Source organism: Schistocerca piceifrons, chromosome 5 (assembly GCF_021461385.2).
Source record: "Schistocerca piceifrons isolate TAMUIC-IGC-003096 chromosome 5, iqSchPice1.1, whole genome shotgun sequence".
NCBI lineage: Eukaryota > Metazoa > Arthropoda > Insecta > Orthoptera > Acrididae > Schistocerca > Schistocerca piceifrons.
Window position 1 is genome coordinate 500,004,949 of NC_060142.1, and position 26,665 is coordinate 500,031,613.

Consider the following 26,665-nt stretch of genomic DNA (forward strand, 5'->3'; position numbering starts at 1 on the left):
TGAGTGCATTTCAAGCAAGACATACGCTTTCTCGGCTCCTGTCGCCATTTTGTCTCACTGCGCTCTCGAGCGCTCTGGCGGCAGAAACCTGAAGTGCGGCTTCAGCCGAACAAAACTTTATGAGTTTTTCTACGTATCTGTAGTGTGTGGTGACAATATGTCAATGAATGGAGCTACAGTGAATTTATGAAATCGCCTCAATCATTTGTAATAGCCCTGTATAAACAGATGGCGGTAGTACTGGGCACACACGGTGCAAAAGGGTAGTGCATTGGCGGGGCTGTCGTTTGCACTCAGGCGATTCATGTAAAAAAGTTTGGGACGTGATAATGGCCGCATGATGGAACTTAACACATTTTGATCACGGAATTGTAGTTGGAGCTACATGGATGAGTCAAGCCATTTTTAAAATCGTTAGGAAATTTAGTATTCCAAGACCCACAGTGGCAAGAGTGCGCCGATAATACCAAATCTGAGGCATTACCTCTCGCCACGGACAAGACTGTGGCCGACGGCCTTCACTGAACCACTGAGAGCAGCAGCGTTTGCCTGGAGTTTTCAGTGTTAATGTCCGCAGAAATGAACGTGGCACGTACGACGAACGTATCCGTTAGGACAGAGTGGCGAAATTTGACGTTAACGCGTTATGGTAACAGACAACTGACGCGAGTGCCTTTGCTAACAGCAAGCCATCGCCTGCAGCGCCTCTCCTAGGCTCGTGACCATATTCGTTGGATCCTAGATGACTGGAAAACTTTGACCTGGCCAGATGAGTTTCGTTTTCAGTTGGTAAGAGCCGATGGTAGGGTTCGAGTGTGGCGCAGATCCCATTAAGCGGTGGACCCAAGTTGTCAACGTGGCACTGTGCAAGCTGGTGGTGCTTGCGTAATGGTGTGGGCTGTGTTTGTATCGAATTAAATACACTACTGGTCATTAAAATTGCTACACCACGAAGATGACGTGCTACAGACGCCAGATTTAACCGACAGGAAGAAGATGCTGTGATATGCAAATGATTAGCTTTTCGGAGCATTCACACATAGGTTGGCGCCGGTTGCGACACCTACAACGTGCTGACCAGAGGAAAGTTTCCAACCGATTTCTCATACACAAGCAGCAGCTGAGCGGCGTTGCCTATTGAAACGTTGTTGTCATGCCTCGTGTAAGGGGGAGAAATGCGTACCATCACGTTTCCGACTTTCATAAAGGTCGGATTGTAGCCTATCGCGATTGCGGTTTATCGTATCGCGACATTGCTGCTCGCGTTGGTCGAGATCCAATTACTGTTAGCAGAATATGGAATCGGTGGGTTCAGGACGGTAATACGGAACGCCGTGCTGGATCCCAACGGCCTCGTATCACTAGCAGTCGAGATGACAGGCATTTTATCCACATGGCTGTAACGGATCGTGCAACCTCGTCTCGATCGCTGAGACAACAACCATCTGCACGAACAGTTCGACGACGTTTGCAGCAGCATGGACTATCAGCTCGGTGACTGGCTGTGGTTACCCTTGACGCTGCATCACAGACAGGAGCGCCTGCGATGGTGTACTCAATGACGAACCTGGGTGCACGAATGGTAAAACGTCATTTTTTCGGATGAATCGAGGTTCTGTTTACAGCATCACGATGGTCGCATCCGTGTTTGGCGACATCGCGGTGAACGCACATTGGAAGGGTGTATTCGTCATCGCCATACTGGCGTATCACCCTGCGTGATAGTATAAGGTGCCATTGGTTACACGTCTCGGTCACCACTTGTTCGCATTGACGGCACTTTGAACAGTGGACGTTACATTTCAGATGTGTTACGACCCGTGGCTCTACCCTTCATTCGATCCCTGCGAAACCCTACAGGATAATGCACGACCATATGTTGCAGGTCTTGTACGGGCCTTTCTGTATACAGAAAATGTTCGACTGCTGCCCTGGCCAGCACATTCTCCAGATCTCTCACCAATTGAAAACGTCTGGTCATGGTGGCCGAGCAAATGGCTCGTCACAATACGCCAATCACTACTCTTGATGAACTGTGGTGTCGTGTTGAAGCTGCGTGGGCAGCTGTACCTGTACACGCCATCCAAGCTCTGTTTGACTCAATGCCCAGGCGTATCAAGGCCGTTATTACGGCCAGAGTTGAAAGTTCTGGATACTGATTTCTCAGGATTCAAGCACCCAAATTGCGTGGAAATGTAATCACACGTCAGTTCTAGTATAATATATTTGTCGAATGAATACCCGTTTATCATTTGCATTTCTTGTTGGTGTAGCAATTTTAATGGTCTGATCCAACTGAACCGTTCATTAACGGGATATGGTTATGTCTGGTTGCTTGGAGACCGTTTTCAACCTCTCATGGACTTCATTTTTAAGGATGACAATGCGCCATATCACCGGGTCACAGTTGTTCGCGATTGGTTTGGAGAGCATTCTGAACAATTCGAGGGAATAATACAGCCACACGGATCGCCCGACATAAATCCCATCGAAAATTTATGCAACATAATCGAAAGGTCAGTTCGCTCACAAAATACTGCACTGGCAACACTTCCGCAGTTATGGACGCCTATAGAAGGCAGCTTCACTCAATGTTTCTTCAGAGGACTTTCATCGACTTATTCAGGCCATGCCATGTCGAGGTGCTGCACTACGCCGGGAAAAAGGAGGTTCGACACGATATTAGAAAGTATCCCATTAGTTTCGTCACCTCACAGTACAACATTCTTCTCGTAACGAATGTGATGTCATGTATGTAGAGCGCGTGGTTAGATGTACGAGATGGCCTGATGGACCTAACTGTGCTAGGTTAAATAATCAATAAATAAATAAGTAACCCTCGAATGGCATGATTAGTCTTGCTGCTCCCGTTTCCAGTCTTGCGGTAAGAACCTGTGAACGCTGGCACGTCTTGCTGCGACACTGAGCTGGTGATGCGTGAGTGAAGCGTGGCGCGGCGAGCCGCCGTGACGCGGATCACCTGCGGGGGTGAGGTGTGGGCGGCGGAGGCAAGCCCCCCCCCCCCCCCTTTCCCTTCCCCAGTGCGCAGTGAGGCGGGGGCCACATCGACCCGGCCGCGAATCAAGTTATCGGCCTTTGCGGACCCTTGCCTGCCATCTCCCTCCTCGCCGGCCGACGCGCGCCAGCGCGGACAAAATAAACCCCTGCTGCCGGCATCACCCGCTAGCCGCACCAACAATCGCGCGTCCACTCCGCCACCCTGAGCTCCGTCCAGTCAGGGCGGCCAACATTTGATCACGATTTTAAGGGTGGCGACAACCACCCGAAGACGATTTTAAAAGAAATTTGAGGCAGATGTGGTAACAATAAATTTCAACTTCACAACTACGCCGCATTTTCTTGGAATGGGTGACAACCACAATCTAACATAACACTAGTGCTTCGACCATAGATACTAGTAGACTGGCCTTGCTGTGCAGAAGCTATAGGGCTGGTGTGGCTCCAACATAAACCACGTGACTGTTGGCAAAACGTGGCGGGATTTCAAATCAGCAGTCTGCCATCCTGTGTTTGTATCGCATTTTCCCCACATTTCTCAATTGACTGCCAAACGCTTCCAACAAAAATTACTTTTTTATTTGCGAAAAATTATGCCAGAACTACATTTGACCTGGATTGGTTCACAGTACCATTTATGAAATCTAACTAATACATCGAACGCCACTCTGGTGGGCAGTATGACGAAATTACTATAAACTATCAATTACAGTAAAATATCGTTAAAATTCTTTTAAACAGTTAGAGTGGGCTCGTGTCAAAACTTTAAACATTGGATTCGCCGCGTTTTGAGCTCTAGTCACTTATAAAGGAAAATGGGATATGGGAATTATGTCAACTATACGTGCCAAAATTGTCGACTTTAGGAGCAGGTCTATTTCGATTCCCGGCTGGGTCGGAGATTTTCTCCGCTCAGGGACTGGGTGTTGTGTTGTCCTAATCATCATCATTTCATCCCCATCGACGCCAAGTCGCCCAAGTGGCGTCAACTCTAAAGACTTGCCCCAGGCGAGCGGTCTACTACCCGAGGGGAGGCCCTCGCCACACTCCATTATATATGTGTGTGTATGTGTTCTGCGCAATGAAAAATAAATTGGTATGTTTAGATTAGATTTATTTTCCCATATATATATATATATATATATATATATATATATATATATATATATATATATATATATATATTACGCGTACCTTAAACTCTCTTATTTTTAGTAGCTAGACATCTCTGCAATTTTTTAACTTCTAGCGCAAATTTTACAATTATAATCAAAATTAATTTCAATCATAAGCTCTGACTTAATCAGTTCTAAGCTGTTGCTGTTTCCTTGATCAGTCCACTTACTGTTCATAATAGAAAAGCCTCTTTCGATTCGTTGCGAAGTATTGTTATGTTGTCCTACTCAAGTGAGAAATAAGTAACGTAATTAGAGTGTTTAAACGTGAATGTCCCTGTAATCCTCTTTTGCGAGTCCATCTTAGTTCCGTGTATTATTTGTGCCGTAGTTGTTGGTTGGTACGAGGCGAGCGCAACCGTGGGTTGTCAGTACCGGCTGAGAAACAAGTGATCGTCCTCCTTTCATGACCACTCTAGACGCGTAGGCTATGTCATTCTTTCCACGCTCCAAGCATTCCCATGAGCCAGACTGTCTTTTTACCGTAGGAGCACGAACAGGAAGAAGGCTATATGTCGAACAGTGCTTAGCGGGATTAATATTTACAACAATGATCACTGACGAAATATGTGGGAGAAGCAGCGGTCAGCAAGAGAGCCGGGAGAAAAAGAAATTATCAGCGGGAGTTACCGGGAAATAGGCAGAATTGGTCACTCTACGGGCAGGAGTGATACTACAGCAGACAGCGTCGCTACCTTCTCCAGATCATATCGCTCCTAAACTAACATCCGTTTGGTCATAATAAAAATAAGGTCTTGAGAAAAGGTTTTATTGACAGTAATATTTTACTACATGTCTACTTTACGTTTCCACACGATCGCCCTTCAAATCAATACACTTTCTGTAACGCTGCACCTGCTTCTTCAACCCCTCTACATCAAAGTCTGCCGCCTGGAAACTGAACCAGCTGGTAACGCCAGTCATCAGTTAATCGTTGTTTTGAAATCGTTGTCCACCCAGCCACTTTTTCAAATGCACGAACAGGAAGTAATCCCTTGGTGCGAGGTCGGGACTGTACACAGACTGGTCAAAAAGTTCCCAAGATTTGCCTTTGACTCTACTCCTCGGATCTGGCAGCGGTGTGAGGCCGTGCTTTGTCGTGAAGGAGAACTATGCCAGACAGCACTTCCGCGCTGCGTCGATTTTGAATCGCACTCCTCAATTTGGTTAGTGTATCACACTATACGTCAGCTGTAATTGTTGACCCACGGTCCATGAAGTCACTGAAAACGACGCCCTTTTCGTAGCAAGAAAAAGGTAGCCATCACTTTTTCAATTCGAGAACCGAGACTGTTCAAACTTTTTTTAAAAAAATTGAATAGCGCCACTGCATTGACTGTTGTTTTGATTCTGTGTTGGTGTACCATATTCTCGTTTCGTCGTCCGTAACGACGTGGGAAAATAAAAGACTTCCATTTTGTCTACAGCGCTCCACAACCTATCGTTGCGCTACGCCTTCTTTGCTGTTTGTGCTGACTAGAGAGCATTTTGGGAACCACCTCGCACACAGTTAGTGATATCCACGCTGTTCAATAACAGTCGTGTAAATTGGGGTTCGAGCAACTTTCGAAATTCTTTAGCCAGACCAGAAATCGTCAATTGCCGATCACTTCGAAGTTTTTGGTTCACTTGATCAACGATGTCGTCGGGCCGAATACTGTGCCTGCCACTCCGTTGTTAATAGTGAACATTTGTGCGGCTATTTTGAATTTCTGGACACCATTTTCGAACTTGTTTGTCACTCAGCCGGCCGCTGTGGCCGAGCGGTTCTGGGTGGTTCAGTCCGGAACCGCGCTGCTGCTACGGTCGCAGGTTCGAATTCTGCCTTGGGCATGGATGTGTGTGATGTCCTTAGGTTAGTTAGGTTCAAGTACGAGTAGTTCTAAGTCTAGGGGACTGATGGCCTCAAGTGTTAAGTCCCATAGTGCTTAGGGCCATTTGAACCATTTTTTTTTTGTCACTCATTACTTTAGGTCTATACATTCACAGTGGATTTTAGCAGCTGAAGATCCTTTTACCAGCAAAAGTCTAATCACATCGTACACTTCACAACTGGTGATTTACAGTTGTCTAGGCCGCTGCGATCTGCTGTCACCGACTGGCAACCGACTGCTTAATCAGTAGTAGTTTCCTAAAGAGTCTGTAGACAGCGCTGCATACGTGAAAGTCCATTCACGCCTACCATCAGCTAAATAATGGTCGCCGGACGTTAGTCTTGGAATACGAGTCGTATATCAGCATTCGCACTCCACAAGGTACACTATCTGATCAAAAGTATCCGGACAACTATTAGTGGACATCAATAATGGATGTTTTGAGAATGAAATATGGTCGGAGTAGGCTGTAATCTCTTTACTATCCGTCTAATTGGCTTATTTCAACTGGGGGTCCTTTTCAAAGACAGGTATTCGACATTTTGGCCGGCATCTGCGATTCCTTTCGTCTGGTCACATGCCGGAGATCGCACTATAACTTTACTTACGGAAGAGCACATTTCGACGTTACGAACTTCTCCTTCGCAGTTTTCATGTTCTTGGCGCTATTTGATGTAGAGCACTACTATTCTTCTGTCACTAGCTGTAGATATTTTACCAAAAACTGTGATTTCAAGTCAGGGTTTTCGGTGAAATATCTGCCACTACTGACCACACATGCAGTGGGGTTGGAGACCCTTGAAGCTGTCGAATATTGTCCAGAACGTTGTCCTGTTGCGTATCACACTGCAAAATCTCGTTCGCGCCCACTAAAATGTGTGTGAATCAACATCCCAAGGAAACGCGTATTTCATTGACGTCCTTTATGCCATCGCCTGAGCCCTTTTAGTGTTGACTCTGAGCGGCGGCGCGTCTTTAATGTTTTTCTTGGTCATCCGTGAGATAAATGGATGATTTCTACGCTAGGCTTCGCGGTTCTGACCTCCACCGGAAAGATGCCAAAAGAAGGGGTTAAATGTGAATAACAGTGGGTAGGACGACTTTCCCATCCTGTGACACATCCGCGTGTGTGAAATTTGTTGCCAATATGACATTATTAAACACACCTTACATGCCATATGAACTTCTGGGCTCTGGCCTTCTTTTCGTATGTGTCGACACCTTGTTTGAAGCGGAATCCGAGGATGACGTCGTCGGGGTCCGGGCTTTTACATCATTACAGAGAAAGGTTGTAGGTCCCTTTGAGCCAAATTTCTGCGTGTCAATGGGAGACAAGTACGGGTTTTCGAAAAAGTGATACTTCAGTTGTGTTGCGTAGTGCAGATACGAGAGGCCACTGCCACCCCGACAGGTAAATTTTGACGTGTGTGAACAGATGTAACGCAGAAACGAATTGTCCTTCACCAGCCAACCAGGTAAATCGAATCATAACAGAAATTGGTGGGTTTCGTAGAGGTCGTGAAAAGTAAACTGAAACAGGAAGATTGAGGTACTCAACAGATGCTGCCGAAGAGATGCTGGGACAAAAGAGCACCACAGGTGGTGGAACGGGGGTGCACGCCTTGACTGCGTCTTTGCAGAGGCAGACTGCTACCATAAAACAGCTACCGAGGCTGTTGGCACCCGTTCGCCATCCGTGCTGCCGTAAAAGAAGGAAATAAGAATATTTTGTGCTCGCTTATTACGACCTTTTTGTAGAGCGGAAATCTCCTGCATAGAAGTCAACACATATTCTGTAAACAGATGTCGTGAAAGCTCGTTCCGTTCGTCCTTGAGATTCAGTGAGCCGTAGGCAGTGACGCCCGTGCTGATCCCATGTTCCTCGACTTCAGTACAGTGCGCTGCTGGAGCTTTGGGAACTTGCCAACTATCGTGCTAGCTTTGTTATAGGATTCAGAAACTTGCTGCCATGATTGATTTATTGTTATTAATCAGAGTATCGTACATGCTTGAACAGGCAGCTGATACTATCAATCAAAATATCCTACGCACTGTAACAAGCAGCTGGCGTCCCTAACCAGTACTGACCGGTGTATGAGATCATAGAACGCAACCCGTGTCGTTTGCACAGAACCACAGTTTGACGGGCATCTTGGTTTAGCTGAGGTGGCACTGATGGAGCGATCGCACGCCCTGATTGGCTTATCAGCTGCTGCATACCCACCAAAACTGACCGCATCGTCATTTATTATTTTTTTTAAATGGCGTCCAATAGGAATTTGTTTGAGTGTAAAGGCTTTCTCTTCAGTGTAATCACTGGGAAGTACCAATGAAAATATTCTGCCAGTTGCATGTAGAACAAAAGGAAAATTATAAATAGCCTAAATGACTTCGTGTACTGTCGTAGTTTTACTCATGATGCGACACGGGAGTACAGCGCTGGCAGCTAGGGCCGTTCAGGTCTTGTCCGCAGTATGTAAAGTCCGTTTTACACGGACGGCTTTCCAGTCTCAGTTGACCAATCGACACAAGTGAGGTTACTGCAGCGCCCCGGCGTTTTATTCCTGTACTGAATCTCGTCTGCCTCGAGTAGTCATTTCCGTTTACACGTCAGCGCCGAAATTGCGTGTGCTGTGAGAGCTGTCCGCTGCGCAGTTTGGCAGCAGTTCGGTGGAAGTGAGGTTCAGAGGGAGTATCCTTTTTACGAAAAAATCGAAATATAGTAACAAAATGTAGGAACAACCAATGATAACAGAGTTTATTAGTGACCAGAGCAAAATTCATAGTGGATGTTTTTGTCAATGCTCGTGTGTCCAAGTGCCGCATTAAATCGACAAAACCTCTAGCTGTTTGGAGAGTCTTGTCCATAGTTCTACCACCGTTCTCAACTGGGTCGAGATCCGGTGACCTTGATGGTCAAGGCAGGGCTTGGCAAGCACGAAGACAAGAAGTCGAAACTCTCGCCGCTTGAGGGCGGGCATTATCTTGTTGAAATGTAAGTCCAAGATGGCCTGCCATGAAGAGCAACAAAAGGAGGTGTAGAACACCGTCGACGTACGGCTGCGTTGTAAGGCTGCTGCGGAGTCCTGCTACGGTCATCGGGGTTCAGTCTGGATCGGAACTCATCACTGATGACAATTCTACTTCACTGAATGAGATTATAGGCCGACGACGTGTCTGGAGACGCCAGAGCGGTGTGGTCCCAACATGAGTATTACCCGTCAAACGGCATGACAACCAGGAGTGATAATCTGGGGTGTCATTTCGTTTCATATCCGAACTCAATGGTTGTTATCCGAGGCACCCTTGAAACAAAGTGCTAGGCTGCGATATTCTACGGCCTGTTTTGTTGCCTCTCATGGGAGGTCTTCCTGGGAATATACACTACCGGCCATTAAAATTGCTACACCAAGAAGAAATGCAGATGATAAGCCGGTATTCATTGGACAAATATATTATACTAGAACTGACATGTGATTACATTTTCACGCAATTTGGGTGCATAGATCCTGAGAAATCAGTACCCAGAATAACCACCTCTGGCCGTAATAACGGCCTTGATACGCCTGGGCATTGAGTCAAACAGAGCTTGGACGGCGTGTACAGGTACAGTTGCCCATGAAGCTTCAACACGATATCACAGTTCATCAAGAGTAGTGACTGGCGTACTGTGACGAGCCAGTTGCTCGGCCACCATTGACCAGACGTTTTCAGTTGGTGAGAGATCTGGAGAATGTGCTGGCCAGGGCAGAGTCGAACATTTTCTATATCCAGAAAGGCCCGTACAGGACCTGCAACATGAGGTCGTGCATTACCCTGCTGAAAAATAGGTTTTCGCAGGGATCGAATGAAGGGTAGAGCCACGGGTCGTAACACATCTGAAATGTAACGTCCACTGTTCAAAGTGCCGTCAATGCGAACAAGAGGTGACCGAGACGTGTAACCAATGACAACCCATACCATCATGCCGGGCCGGCCGAAGTGGCCGTGCGGTTCTAGGCGCTGCAGTCTGGAACCGCGAGACCGCTACAGTCGCAGGTTCGAATCCTGCCTCGGGCATGGATGTGTGTGATGTCTTTAGGTTAGTTAGGTTTAACTAGTTCTACGTTCTAGGGGACTAATGACCTCAGAAGTTGAGTCCCATAGTGCTCAGAGCCATTTGAACCACCATCACGCCGGGTGATACGCCAGTCTGCCGATGACGAATACACGCTTCCAATGTTCGTTCACCGCGATGTCGCCAAACACGGATGCGACCATCATGATGATGTAAACAGAACCTGGACTCATCCGAAGAAATGATGTTTTGCCATTCGTGCACCCAGGTTCGTCGTTGAATACACCATCGCAGGAGCTCCTGTCTGTGATGCAGCGTCAAGGGTAACCGCAGCCATGGTCTCCGAGCTGATAGTCCGTGCTGCTGCAAACGTCGTCGAACTGTTCGTGCAGATGGTTGTTGTCTTTCAAACGTCCCCATCTGTTGACTCAGGGATCGAGACGTGGCTCCACGATCCGTTACAGCCATGCGGATAAGATGCCTGTCATCTCGACTGCTAGTTCTTCCCGTGGCTTGCGGAGTGTAGATGTAGAGGCTGATGGTCGTCCACTGCGGTCTTCATCATCAACATTCGTTCTGCCTTCACTAAACATTTTAAGCAAACGAAAAACTTGAGCTCTTGATATAACCTCCTCCCAAAAAGCCAAGCTTACCGCAAGCTGTCGTCGCGTTTTCACCCAGTTTAACGCAAAAAGAATTGGCATACCGTTGCGCAATATTATGCGGTTCCATTTCCGTGACGAGAGACACAAACACATGTTGACTTATTACAACACAACTCACGACTGAGCAGTTGCATCGATGTGCTGCTTGGACTAGAAGTAGCTTATAGACCAAGATCAAAGACATTGTGCCTACACAAGCCTGCAGGATTGCCACATCTTGCAAAGAAAATCAGTCTCACTACCTTATTGTCGCACCACGCATATACTTGCAAGCACTGCAGACATCTTGAACGCAGTACACAGCGTCTTTTTATTTTAACTCATTTGTCTTACTTTCTCTTCTAAGCAGCAAATAACATCGAAAATTATTTTTCTCGTAAAATATTTCAGACTTTTTAACGGCTGTGATCCGCGGCACCCTTACAACACAGCGGCACAAAGACGACTTTCTATGTTCCTTTATTTTGTAACACCAATAAGCTGCTTTAAAAATACAAACGTTACTTACTACTAGTTTCGGTCAAAATAATGTTGTGAAATCGAGCCGATGTTTACCGTACCGCATTCTTATAATCGAAGTGCATATTCCACAGAGGTCCAGTGTGTTCTGTAATTGTCGCATGGCAGCGAAACTTGATAGATATGCTAATGTGGTAATGCGGAACCGATTTACGCTGGAAAAAAATTAGTTTCAATTTGGGCCACCAGGTGGAAATCTAGTACTGTAAAAGCAAGAAAGATGTATAGAACTGTTTCCGTATGTAATGGATTAGGAACGGGACGTGAGCAGAAAAAGGCGCACTGTTGATTTTATTATTAGCCGCCGCTTACAAAATTTGTTCAGTATGAGCATCGGAGACGTCGACGAGATGTTGCATCCGTAAAACTACGTGATCAACAGTTGCTCGCAGCAGTTCCTGTGGAATTTGAGCAACCCGTTCCTGTATACTGGCCGTCAGATAAGGTAGAGATCGGAAGTGTGCCTAGCAAACGTGTTCTTTTAGATATCTCCAAAGCCAAAAGTCACATGGATTCAGATCAGGTGATCTTGCAGGCCATGCATGCGGAAAACCTCTGAAGGAACCACTTTCGTTGAAGGATGTATTATGCATATTTTTCACTAGGCGGGCGACATGAGGTGTTGCTGCATCTTGCACGAAAAATGTGGTTTCCACACAGTTGGGCTCTTCCAAAGCAGGAATCACATGCTGTAAAAGGAGGTCTCGAAAGCGCGTAGAGGCCATGGTACACCCGACAGGCCATCTGGGTGTAAACTCTTCCAAGAAGAATGGACCGAGAATAAAGGGGCCTGTGAATCCACGGTTAGTGTAATGGCTCTACACACACAACACACTGTTTAACAGTACCTCAAATTCGGCAGTTCTGCGTACTGACTGCACCCTTTAGTGTAAAATGTGTCTTGTCCCTCAATGGAACATTGCCCAGTCACATATTTCAACTACGATCCGTGCCAGAAATCGAAGAGCAAATTCAGAAAGTTGCTGTGGATAATGAGGTTTCAGCTGCTGCACCGTCTGGATGTTGTACGGTTACTAGCGTAAAGCAGACCGCAAAGCTTTTTGCACGGTTGACCATGGGATGGACAATTCTCGTGACACTGCACGAGCACTAGGACTACCTGGGGCATGTGCTTCATGGTCAGTTACAGCAACAGCGACCTAGACAACAACTTCCGCCGGGACACGACGCCTTCCTCTTCCAGGTGCCACACCAAGCTCACCCGCGTCTTCGAATTTCATCATCATCATCTTCTTTCAACCATGTAATGCATCGACCCTCTCCTCAGACCTTACAGTTGGCGACACTCTCTCAATACACCACTGCAATTGCTGATGTTGACAAATGCGGTATTGTCCCGTCTCGACTCCTTCACGTTATGGCTTGTGAAATAATAATGTGCATACCATACCATCATACACTACTGGCCATTAAAATTGCTACACCACGAAGATAACATGCCACAGAAGCGAAATTTAACCGACAGGAAGAAGATGCTGTGATATGCAAATGAATAGCTTTTCAGAGCATTCACGCAAGGTTGGCGCCGGTGGCGACACTTACAACTTGCTGACATGAGGAAAGTTTCCATCCGATTTCCCATACACAAACACCAGTTGACCCGCGTTGCCTGGTGAAACGTTTTCGTGATGGCTCGTGTAAGGAGGAGAAATGCGTACCATCAAGTTTCCGACTTTGATAAAGGTCGGATTGTAGCCTATCGCGATTGCGGTTTATCGTATCGCGACATTGCTGCTCGCATTGGACGATATCCAATGACTGTTAGCAGAATATGAAATCGTTGAGGTCAGGGGGGTAATACGGATCATCGTGCTGGTTCCCAACGGCCTCGTATCACTAGCAGTCGAGATGACAGGCATCTTATCCGCATGGCTGTAACGGATCGTGCAGCCACGTCTCGATCCCTGAGTCAACAGATGGGGACGTTTGCAAGACAACAACCATTTGCACGAACAGTTCGACGACGTTTGCAGCAGCATGGACTATCAGCTCGGAGACCATGGTTACGGTTACCCTTGACGCTGCATCACAGACAGGAGCGCCTGCGATGGTGTACTCAACGACGAACCTGGGTGCACGTATCGCAAAACGTAATATTTTCGCATGAATCCAGATTTTGTTTACAGCATCATGATGGTCACATCCGGGTTTGGCGACATCGCGGTGAAGGAACATTGGAAGCGTGTATTCGTCATCGCCATACTGGCGAATAACCCGGCGTGATGGTATGGGGTGCCATCGGTTACACATCTCTGTCACCTCTTGTTCGCATTGACGGCAGTATGAACAGTGGACGTTACATTTCAGATGTGTTACGACCCGTGGCTCTACCCTTCATTCGATCCCTGCGAAACCCTACATTTTAGCAGGATAATGCACGACCGCATGTTGCAGGTCCTGTACGGGCCTTTCTGTATACAGAAAATGTTCGACTGCTGCCGTGGCCAGCACATTCTCCAGATCTCTCACCAAATGAAAACGTCGGGTCAATGGTGGCCGAGCAACTGGCTTATCACAATGCGCCAGTCACTACTCTTGATGAACTGTGGTATCGTGTTGCAGCTGCATGGGCAGCTGTACCTGTACACGCCGTCCAAGCTCTGTTTGACTCAATGCCCAGACGTATCAAGGCCGTTATTATGGCCAGAGGTGGTTGTTCTGGGTACTGATTTCTCAGGATCTATGCACCCAAATTGCGCGAAAATGTAATCACATGTCAGTTCTAGTATAATATATTTGTCCAATGAATACCCGTTTATCATCTGCATTTCTTCTTGGTGTAGCAATTTTAATGGCCAGTAGTGTACCAACAGTGTACAGCGCTAGAGTTACACCTGGTGGACATAACTGGAAATAATTCGCTTTCCAGCCTGAATCGGTTCCGTATTAACGCCTTAAAATATCTACCAAGTTTCGCTGCTACGCGATAATTACAGCCCACACTCGACCTTCATGAGCAATTGCTCTTTAAATATAACCATATGGCACTCATAAAACCTTACAAATATTTCCTTAAAGTTGTATTTCGTATACGTATTTGGGCTGACAGTCACGATATGCCCTTATACTGCGTCGCCCGTGCAATTTGTATGATAATCACGATTAATACATTGCTTTTCACCATTCTCCTGCTGATACCCACCGATAACAAGCGGAGTTAAAGAGAGACGGACATATATCACTGTGGTTACCATAACATATTAAGGATGTTTATCAGCAGACTACGGGGGACAAGGCGCTGAGATGGTGGTTTGCCCTTATTCTTGAACTCAGTGGGCTGGTGGGGTGGGGTGGGGGGTGGGGGGGGGGTTAAAATAAAATTTTGTGAAGGTATGTGAACAAAAGAGTTATATTATGGGTTAGTCAAAGCTAGAAATCCTCTCGCTTTACTAAACCAATATAAAACTTTGTCACTTTAGCTGCGATTCCGTAGAACGTGGTATAGGTGACGTACAGGATAACTGGTAATGCCGTCCCACCGAAGACTCTGCTAGTAAAGCTAATCATTTTGTTAATTATCTTACTGAAGTGGCGGACAAGTTTTCCTCCTACCAGTTTGCTGTGAATCTCTCGAAGGAATTCTTGTAGCGCATTAGATACTTCAAAAATGGCTCTAAGCACTAAGGGACTTAACATCTGAGGCCATTAGTCCCCTAGACTCAGAACTACTTAAACCTAACTAAACTAAGGACATCACACACATCCATGCCCGAGGCAGGATTCGAAGTTGCGACCGTAGTAGCAGCGCGGTTCCGGACTAAAGCGTCTAGAAACGCTCGGCCACAGCGGCCGGCTTTAGATTCTTAACAAGATGCACACAAGCTAACCTGATAAGTGGACATATATACAGCTAATTTACTTGAAGTAAGTCCCAGGATGCCATTACGATGCATTTATTAGCAAACACCGTGAAACAGTAATATTTTAATATGTTGAAAAGATTTCTCTCAAAAAGTTAATAAAATTCTAGAGCAGGATAATACCGACTATTACATTAGAAGAAGTTCCGACTACGTCCTGTCACCGACTGACGATATTTGCGCGTGACTAAAATCTCTTGCTTACATCGTAAAAGTGCTATTAATACATTTTCGTTAATTTAACAATACTAATTTGTTCACTGAATTAACTGGTTTACTGCGTAGCGATATCATGGTATTCCGTAGGCTACTCCTAGTATTTGCTATGTCAAAAAGGCACTTTAATAACGATATTTAATAAAGAAAATTCTGAATTTTGCGCCAGAGCGTTTGTGGTTCCCCTACATATTGACTTCTAAGCAAGATTCGCTCTCAGACCTCGCGTATTATTCGCGCAAATTAACTTGATCCTCGGCGCGGTGGCTGATGGGAGCCACTGTAAATAGGAAATATGTTTACGAGTGCTGCCATCGTCCACCGCGCCGAGTGTCAACTTGGTTTACGCGTATATTTCTTCTCCCAGCTCCCACGATTCGCTACCGCGTCATGTAATCCACTCGTCACTACTACCAGCTTCCTATTCACTGTCATCGTGTTCTGCAGCGTTCCTTAAGGTAGTGAATTATTTCTGTTAGCCGCCGAGTTCTAGTAAATGCAAAATTTGGAAAATAAAATAACTGCAAAACAGGAGGAGCCCCACAAAATCTAAACCATTTTAAAAATAAGATCTCTGTGATCACCATTATTAATATTTAATATTCATAGGATAATAGTCATAATGACACACTGGCAAACTCAACTGGAGAAAGCCGCCCGCCCCCCCCCCCCCCCCTTAGACTTTTCTGTGCATTTCTGTGCTTGGCGATATACATACTGTAATCTGGTAACAAGTATACAGACACTTCTGTGTAATGCAGAATTGACCGCAAGATGTCACGAGAGGCGCACCTGCTAGTATATATATATATATATATTTGGAAATTTGTGGTAAGTTCCTATGGGACCAAGCTGCTGAGGTCATCGGTCCCTTGGCTTATTTAATCTAACCTAAATTAACTTACTATGAGGACAACACACACACACACACACACACACACACACACACACACATGCCCTAGGGAGGACTCGAACCTCCGAGGGGGGAGCCGCGCTAACCGTGGCAAGTCGCCCAAGACCAGCTTCTACCGCGCGCGGAGGTGCCGAGGAGTACTGCGTTATCAATAGAGAAGCTCAGTGACTTAGAATCTGCGGAAAGAATCATTCGTGAGTTACAAAGTGTCGCCAGCAGCCCAGATAGAAGAATGACTGTGCGTACGGTGGCAAAAATAATGGGATACAATGGTCAAGCAGCCTCTCATAAGCCCTACATTTCTACAGTCAACGCTAAGTGACCTAAGAGTTGGTTAAAGAACAACGCCACTGGATACTGGATACCTGGCAACATGTGGTATGGAGGTATGAATCACGCTGTACCCTATGACAATCCTATGGAAGGGTTTGTGTTTGGCGAATGCCTAGAGAAAGTCACCTCCCATCATGTCTAGTGCCACACACACTATGGCCTGTGCTTAGTTGTACATCGACGGTGCTAATCTAAAAATCATTAATACAGGGCTATTACAAATGATTGAAGCGATTTCGTAAATTCACTGTAGCTCCATTCATTGACATATGGTCACGACACACTACAGATACGTAGAAAAACTCATAAAGTTTTGTTCGGCTGAAGCCGCACTTCAGGTTTCTGCCGCCAGAGCGCTCGAGAGCGCAGTGAGACAAAATGGCTTGAAATGCTTGAAATGCACTCACATCAGTCAGTCATAACAGTGCAACGACACTTCAGGACGAAGTTCAACAAAGATCCACCAACTGCTAACTCCATTCGGCGATGGTATGCGCAGTTTAAAGCTTCTGGATGCCTTTGTAAGGGAAATCAACGGGTCGGCCTGCAGTGAGCGGAGAAACGGTTGAACGCGTGCGGGCAAGCAGGGAGCTAAACGTACCACAGCCGACGGTTTGGAAAATCTTACGGAAAAGGCTAAAGCAGAAGCCTTACCGTTTACAATTGCTACAAGCCCTGACACCCGATGACAAAGTCAAACGCTTTGAATTTTCGGCGCGGTTGCAACAGCTCATGGAAGAGGATGCGTTTAGTGCGAAACTTGTTTTCAGTGATGAAGCAACATTTTTTCTTAATGGTGAAGTGAACAGACACAATGTGCGAATCTGAGCGGTAGAGAATCCTCACGCATTCGTGCAGCAAATTCGCAATTCACCAAAAGTTAGCGTGTTTTGTGCAATCTCACGGTTTAAATTTTACGGCCCCTTTTTCTTCTGCGAAAAAAACGTTACAGGACACGTGTATCTGGACATGCTGGAAAATTGGCTCATGCCACAACTAGAGACCGACAGCGCCGACTTCATCTTTCAACAGGATGGTGCCCCACCGCACTTCCATCATGATGTTCGGCATTTCTTAAACAGGAGATTGGAAAACCGATGGATCGGTCGTGGTGGAGATCATGATCAGCAATTCATCTCATGGCCTCCACGCTCTCCCGACTTAACCCCATGCGATTTCTTTCTGTGGGGTTATGTGAAAGATTCAGTGTTTAACCCTCCTCTACCAACAAACGTGCCAGAACTGCGAGCTCGCATCAACGATGCTTTCGAACTCATTGATGGGGACATGCTGCGCCGAGTGTGGGAGGAACTTGATTATCGGCTTGATATCTGCCGAATCACTAAAGGGGCACATATTGAACATTTGTGAATGCCTAAAAACCTTTTTGAGTTTTTGTATGTGTGTGCAAAGCATTGTGAAAACATCTCAAATAATAAAGTTATTGTAGAGCTGTGAAATCGCTTCAATCATTTGTAATAACCCTGTACAATGTCGATTGTATCTGGCAGAACCTGCAGGTGTCGAAGTAAATTTTTGCTGTGGTACCAAAGAAAAGAAAAGAAAAGCGAGGCACTGTATGAATTTGGGGCATGACTTGCTACAATGCACATTTGTCAACAGGAAACAGAATATAAATATTTTATTGTTGCGGTGCTCAGTCTGAAGACTGGTTTGTCGCAGCCCTCCACGCTAGTCTCTTCATCTCTGCCACATTCGTTTATTCTTATAAGTGAAAGGGCGCTGATGACCACGATGTTGAGCGCCCGTAAGATCCAAACACACAACACATATCTCATCTCTGCATAACGACAGCTGCCTACATCCATTTGAACCTGCTTACTGTATTCGGGCCTTGGCCTTCCTCTACAATATTTATCCGCCGCACTTCCTTCCTTTACTGAATTAACAACTCCTTGATGCCTCAGGATGTGTCCTATAAATTGATTCCTTCATTATGTCGAGTTGTGCCACCAATTTCTTTTTCTCCCACTTCGATTCAGCACCTAATCATTAATCATTTGATCTGCCCATCTAATATGCAGCATAATTCTGTAGGACCATACTTTAAAAGTTTCCAAATGAAATGAGGCAATTTCAGACACTTTACTTTTCTCATACAGATATAATTTCATGTATATAGACTGAGGCAGGGAGTGAAAATGTGTACCACGGCCAGGAATCGAACGCGGGTCTCCTGCTTATTAGGCACGTGCATTAGCCACCAACCCACCTTGGCACAGCAGTTTACACAACTGCACGGTTTACCCTGGCATGCCTCACTCCTCAATCCGAAATACCACTATCGCCCCAGTCTACTTAAATTCCCCCTTACACACGAACAGACTATAAATTAAAAGTTTCCACTCTCTTCTTGTCTGGAGCGTCCACAGTCACTTATTCACAAGGTTACACTCCAGACAAATGCCCTCAGAAAAGTGGTATCACGTATCGATACCAATCCATGGGCGTCTCACAGTTGGCAACAGAATAGCAAGTTTCCATCTGGCGCCCGTAGCAGTTGTGCGGGGCTGGCAAGCCCAGTGTTGTGCCCCCGTTGGGTCACACATCCAGTGGCTCTGCACTAGGAGCGACCTCTGCCACCGCGATATAGGACGGACTGCGGCAGCCACTCACTCCACTTGCACTTGAAGCTTCAGCGCTACGATACCATCATTTGTGCTTAGCACAGTCAGCCTCATCCTATTTGCTACTGTATGAGCTGGACTCTGTTTCTTGCAGCATTATTTGTAATAAGTCTTCGTTCTCTTGGAGAAACACAAATTAAGTAAATCTTCTGAAACTTTCCTGGCAGATTAAAACTGTGTGCCGGACCGAGACTCGAACTCGGGACCTTTGCCTTTCGCGGGCAAGTGCTCTACCAACTGAGCTATCCAAGCACGACTCACGCCCCGTCCTCACAGCTTTATTTCCGCCAGTACCCCGTCTCCTACTTTCCAAACTTCACAGAAGCTCTCCTGCGAACCAGCCACCACTCTATAGCCCATTCTGTACTTTGCCACACCACTCTATAGCCCATCTCTCCTTACCGTTCTGTACTAAGTTGTACGGAACAAGAAAATACTTCCCAGCATTTAATTTTATATTCAGTACTAACGAATTTCTCTTTTTCAGAAGCGCTTTTCTAGATATTGCCAGACTGCATTTTATAACCTCCCGACTTCGGCCATCATCAGTTATTTTCTGCCCAAATAGTAAAAGTCGTCGACTAATTTTAGTGCCTCATTTCCTTATCTAATTTTCGTAGTATTCACTGATTTGCTTCAGCTACATTCCAAAAATGGTTCAAATGGCTCTAAGCACTATGGGACTTAACATCTGAGGTCATCAGTCCCATAAACTTAGAACTACTTAAACCTAACTAACCTAAGGACATCACACACATCCATGCCCGAGGCAGGATTCGAATCTGCGACCGTAGCGGTCGCGCGATTGGAGACTGAAGCGCCTAGAACCGCTTGGCCACAGCGGCCGGCCAGCTACATTTCATTACCCTTATTTTACTTTTGTTGGCATTCCTCTTATAACCTCTTTTCAAGACGCTATCCATTTCGTTGAAAGGCTAAGAAGAGCCCTTCAACGTCTCTGACAGAACTGCACTGTCCCGCACTAGGTTTAATTTTGTCCCTGAACTTCAACACATGAGTGTTAATTTACTTCCAATTTAAAATTAGGCGCTAAGCTTTGTTGAGGTATTGGCCGACTAGCAATCTCACTTAGAGGTAATTGCGACCGAAAAATGGGAAAACCAAGGCAGCAGAGTGAGCGTCGCTTAGCTAAGCACAATCAGCTTTCGGTCTTGTGGCGAGGTTCAAAATGGTTCAAATGGCAATGAGCACTATGGGACTTGACTTCTGAGGTCATCAGTCCCCTAGAACTTAGAACTACTTAAACCTAACTAACCTAAGGACATCACACACATCCATGCCCGTTGCAGGATTCGAACCTGCGACCGGAGCGGTCGCGCAGTTCCACACTATAGCGCCTAGAACCGCTCGGCCATCCGGGCCGACCTTGTGACGAGGTACGGAGTAGCGTTCGCCTCTGCGGCAAAGCTCTTTTCGCGGAATGGCGCGCGCGAGAGAGTGGCTGAGGGGAAAGCTAGGGGGAGGGGGGGGGGAGGGTGAGAGAGCGGTGCCAACTCGTCACGCATCGACCGACACACATGTGTCTCTCCGTGGCGGCACAACAGCCGCTGCCAACGGCGATCGATGGCCAAACTACGGCCGGCCGGCGCAAACAAACTGGCGCCATATGCGCCTCTCCCTGAGGACGTCATTCGCGACCCGAGGGGGGCGACGATCCGCTCAGGAGCCAGGGAGGCGACGACGACAGCCAGGCGTCGGGAAAGCAGGCGGCAGCAGAGGGGAAGGCTCCAGACCGACTCGGGGTACGCTGTGAGAGAGAGGAGAGGCCCAGTAAAGGGCCTCACACGCGAATGACGGATCGCAGCAATAACTCACCACGTTGTGCCATCTCTCCGCGGATCGCAAGTGTGGGGCAGATCATCTACATCTACATCTACATTTATACTCCGCAAGCCACCCAACGGTGTGTGGCGGAGGGCACTTTACGTGCCACTGTCATTACCTCCCTTTTCTCTTCCAGTCGCGTACGGTTCGTGAGAAGAACGACTGTCTGAAAGCCTCCGTGCGCGCTCTAATCTCTCTAATTTTACATTCGTGATCTCCTCGGGAGGTATAAGTAGGGGGAAGCAATATATTCGATACCTCATCCAGAAACGCACCCTCTCGAAACCTGGCGAGCAAGCTACACCGCGATGCAGAGCGCCTCTCTTGCAGAGTCTGCCACTTGAGTTTGTTAAACATGTCTGTAACGCTATCACGGTTACCAAATAACCCTGTGACGAAACGCGCCGCTCTTCTTTGGATCTTCTCTATCTCCTCTGTCAACCCGACCTGGTACGGATCCCACACTGATGAGCAATACTCAAGTATAGGTCGAACGAGTGTTTTGTAAGCCACCTCCTTTGTTGATGGACTAAATTTTCTAAGGACTCTCCCAATGAATCTCAACCTGGTACCCGCCCTACCAACAATTAATTTTATATGATCATTCCACTTCAAATCGTTCCGCACGCATACTCCCAGATATTTTACAGAAGTAACTGCTACCAGTGTTTGTTCCGCTATCATATAATCATACAATAAAGGATCCTTCTTTCTATGTATTCGCAATACATTACATTTGTCTATGTTAAGGGTCAGTTGCCACTCCCTGCACCAAGTGCCTATCCGCTGCAGAGCTTCCTGCATTTCGCTACAATTTTCTAATGCTGCAACTTCTCTGTATACTACAGCATCATCCGCGAAAAGCCGCATGTCGCTCAATCGGTGATCGCTCTGAAATTTAAGGCATGCTGAAGATTCGCTTGATTGCACAGCTGCGACTCGTGCGTTTAGATATAAAGCGTGGTATTTATTTTATTTCATTTCGATATCTCCACATAGACTAAGAACTTTACGTTACAGTTTTTCAGTAAATCCTCGTCTCTTTAAAGAATCGACCTCCCACATGTATAAAACAGCTGCAAGCTTCAGACTTCTATAAAAATGAGTTGATGTGTTAAATACACTCTAAAACAAAGTAGAATAAAACACCATGAAGGAATTATAGGAATGGAGTGGAAATCGGTAAATGTGATGTACATGTACAGCCTCCGGCGGGAAAGAGCGCTGGTCCCCGCACGAATCCGCCTCGGCGGACTTGTGTCGAGGTCCGGTGAGCCGGCCAGTCGGATGGGTTTTAGGCGGTTTTCCATCCGCCTCGGCGAATGCGGACTAGTTCCCCTCATTCCGCCTCAGCTACACTATGTCGGCGATTGCTAAGCAAACACGTACGCGTATAACACCATTACTCTACCACGCAAACATAGAGGTTACACTCGTCTGGTGTGAGACGTTCCCTGTGGGGTCCACCGGGGGGCCGAACCGCACAATAACCTTCGGTTCGGTGTAGGGCGGCGGAGGGGTGAAGTGGACTGCGGTAGTCGTCGTGGGGTTGTGGACCACTGCGGCTGCGGCGGGGACGGAGCCTCTCCGTCGCCTCTAGGTCCCCGGTTAACATAACATAACATGTACAGCCAAACAAATGATTACAGTTTCAGAAAAATTGGAAGAATTATTCAATAGGAAGAGCGCTACAAATTACGGAAGTCAACAACGGACTGGTTTACCTATACACTAATTGAAAAAATTGCATAAGGACCAGACATGAATCAATCTCTAAATGACTTTCTCTTAAATAACTCATCCAATTTTTTTTGACACCTCGGATTGATGGAGGGACATCGTACGAAATTCTGCCCATCTGGCGCCTTAGATCGTCAAAATCCCGAGCTGGTCTGGTGGGCCTGCCCATAATGCTCCAAGCTTTCTCAGTTGAGGAAAGATCCGTCGACCTTGCTGGCCAAGAAAGTGTTTGGTAAGCTCGAAGACAAGCAGTAGAAACTGTCCTAGTCTGCAGGCGCGCATTATCTTGCTGAAATGTTCGTCCACGATGGCTTGCTATGGAGGGTAACAAAACGGGTTGTAGAATATCGTTATCGTGCTGTAAAGGTGCCTCGGATGACAATCAAAGGCGTCGTGCTGTAGAATGAAATGGCACCCTACACCGATAGTCTTGATTGTAAGGCTGACCACAGTGGCTTACCAGCCTGACTGTCGCCCACCATACGTCGTGACAGCCAAAGTGACGGTCTGGGAAGTCATTTCTTTTCACAGCAAGGCCCCTTTGGTCGTCATCTGCGGCACCCTTACAGTACAGTGGAACATCGATGATATTCTACGCCCCGTTCGTATCAAGCTATCCTGGGCTTCATTTCAGCAAGATGATGTGCACCCACACACGGCGAAAGTTTCTACTGCCTGCCAAACCCTATCTTGGCCAGCAACGTCGTAGGCCGTCTCCTCATTGAGAAAGTTCGGAGGATAATGGGCAGGGTCCCCTAATCAGCTCTGGGGTCTGAGGATCTAACGCGCCAATTGGACAGCATTTGGCACGATAACTCTCAGGAGGACATCCAGCAACTCTATAATTCAATGTCAAGCCAAACAAGTGTTTGCATTTGGGCACAGGTGTACCAACGCGTCATTGACTTGCTCTACTTGTCATGCTCTTTCTATTGAATAAATCATCCAGTTTTTCTGAAAATGTTGAATGTTGTTATCTACATCTACATCCATGCTCCGCAAGCCACCTGACGGTGTGTGGCGGAGGGTACCTTGAGTACCTTTATCGGTTCTCCCTTCTATTCCAGTCTCGTATTGTTCGTGGAAAGAAAGATTGTCGGTGGGCTCTAATCTCACTGATTTTACCCTCATGGTCTCTTCGCGAGATATACGTTGGAGGCAGCAATTTACTGCTTGACTCCTCGGTGAAGCTATGTTCTCGAAACTTCAACAAAAGCCTATACCGCCGGCCGGAGTGGCCGAGCGGTTCTAGGCGCTTCAGTTTGGAACCGCGCGACCGCTACGGTCGCAGGTTCGAATCCTGCCTCGGGCATGGATGTGTGTGATGTTCTTAGGTTAGTTAGGTAGTTCTAAGTCTAGGGGACTGATGACCTCCGATCTTAATTCCCATAGTGCTCAGAGCCATTTGAGCCAAAAGCCTGTACCGAGCTACTGAGCGTCTCTCTTGGAGAGTCATCCACTGGAGATTATCTGTCACCGCCGTAGCGCTTTCGTGATTACTAAATGATCATGTAACGAAGCGCGCTGCTCTCCGTTGGATCTTCTTTATCTCTTCTATCAACCCTATCTGTACAAGTATATCACATCTACCGATTTCCGTCCCATTCGGATAATTCCTTCGTGGTATGTCTTCTTATTGTCTTAGAATGTACAAACTTAAATCCATTTTTGTAAACCGATCTGCCAGAACATTATGACCACCTACCTAGCAGGCAGTACGTCCAACTTTGCCACGAGTGTCAGCGGCGACTCATCATGGCATAGAGGCGATGAGGCCTTAGTAGTTTGCTAGAGGGAGTTGCCACCGCATCTGCACACACAAGTCACTAATTCTCATAAATTCCCGGGAGGGCAGCGATGAGCTCTAGCGCCACGTTAAATCACACCCCAGATGTGTTCGACCGGGTTCAGATCTGGCGAGTAGGGGGCTAGCACATCATTTGCAACTAGCCAAAGTGTTTCTCGAACCATTCCATCACGCTCCTGGCCTTGTGACATGGCACATTACCTTGTTGAAAAATACCGCTGCCGTCGGCAAATATTATCGACATAAATGGGTATACGTGGTCTGCAACCGGTTCACGACACTCCTTGGCCGCCATGGTGCCTTTTACGAACTCCATTGGACCCATGGACGCCCACGTGAATATTCTCCGAAACGTAGCGGAGCCGCCTCTTTGTCTGCATTTCACCGTACAGGTGTCAAGGAGCTGTTCGCCTGGAAGACGACGGATCCGCGCTCTCCCATCGGCATGATGAAGAAGGTACCGGGATTTATCAGACCATGCAACGCTCTGCCATTGCACCACCGTCCAGTGCCGGCGGTCATGTGCCCATTCACAGTCGTAGCCCACGTCGTGGTGTTAAAATTGGCACATGCATGGGTCGTCGGCTGCGGAGGCCCATCGTTAGGAGTGTTCGGTGCGCAGTGTGTTCAGACACATTTGTACTCTGCCCAGCATTAAAGTCCGACATTAGTTCCACCACAGTTCGCTGTCGGTCCTGTTTTACCAGTTTGCCGAGCCTACCACGTCCGACATCTGTAATGAGGGTCTGCCGCCCAGCCCCACGACCTCTGGACTTGGTTTCGCCACCTGTTGAAGACACTCACCACAGCACTCCTCAAACACGTGACAAGTTGTGCAGTTCCTGCTGCTGAACCTCCGGGCCATCACAATCTGCCCTCGGTCAAACTCAGATAAATCACGCGCCTTCCCCCTTCTACACATGGACAGCATGCCCACTGATACTACATGCACTGTGCATGTGTCTGACTAGGAACCATTCTTCACCATGTGAAGCTGCCAACCCCTAGAAGGCTTTATATCAATGTGGGTTGATTGTCATAATGTTCTGGTTGAGCATTTGTATGGATGTATGGAAAGTACATTATTAGTGGACAAACAGAGATCAACTTCCACTGCTGCTAAAAAAAGCAGCCGGCCGCTGTGGCCGAACGGTTCCAGACTGCTGCTACGGTCGCAGATTCGAATCCTGCCTCGGGCATGGATGTGTGTGATGTCCTTAGGTTAGGTAGATATAAGTAGTTCAAAGTCTATGGGACTGATGACCTCAGATTTTAAGTCCCATACTGCTCAGAGCCAGACGAACCATTTTTTTGCTAAACAAAGCAGTTCATTTTCCATAGGACATCTTCACTAGAGTGGCGTTCGAAATTGTGGGTGTGCTGACTTGGCATATCGCTGGTGTTTGTCAGGGCGATAACGCTCATGTTGGGGACCCTTAAGAAGAAAGAGCCCTGGGCACATGGACGGTGCTAATTCTCTTGGCGCTGGGATAGGACAGGAGCTGCATGTTGTAAAGTCATCGCTAATTATCAATTTTACTTGTTTATTTTTTTTTTTACATGACTGCAATACGTGAACATTATACATTCCTCAGCCGGTTCATGCATTTGTACTACAGTAACATGTATAACTGTGCTCCACTTTATTATCTTATCGTACATATTTATTATTAATATGTTTATTTTTGGGTGTGCAGTGTTTTAGCTTCATGTATTTTTTTTCTATAATCACACAGAATGTAAAAATTATAATGAACTGTTATACGACAGGAACCGCGCGACCGCTACGGTCACAGGTTCGAATCCTGCCTCGGGCATGGATGTGTGTGATGTCCTTAGGTTAGTTAGGTTTAAGTAGTTCTAAGTTCTAGGGGACTGATGACCTCAGAAGTTAAGTCCCATAGTGCTCAGAGCCATTTGAACCTTTTGTTATACGACAGGTAGACAGCGAGTGAGAAATCGATGGGAGTCAAA

The 26,665-nt window shown here is 46.7% G+C and overlaps 1 protein-coding gene and 1 non-coding gene across 2 annotated transcripts in view; both read right to left on the reverse strand.

Annotated features, from left to right (window-relative positions):
• The window catches only part of LOC124797935 (guanine nucleotide-binding protein G(o) subunit alpha), a 525,486-nt gene that overhangs the window by 489,223 nt on the left and 9,598 nt on the right, over positions 1-26,665 (reverse strand). The gene's annotated exons all lie outside the window — the stretch shown is intronic.
• On the reverse strand, positions 19,478-19,552 carry Trnas-cga. The gene has a single exon. It is a non-coding gene; the product is annotated as a tRNA-Ser (tRNA).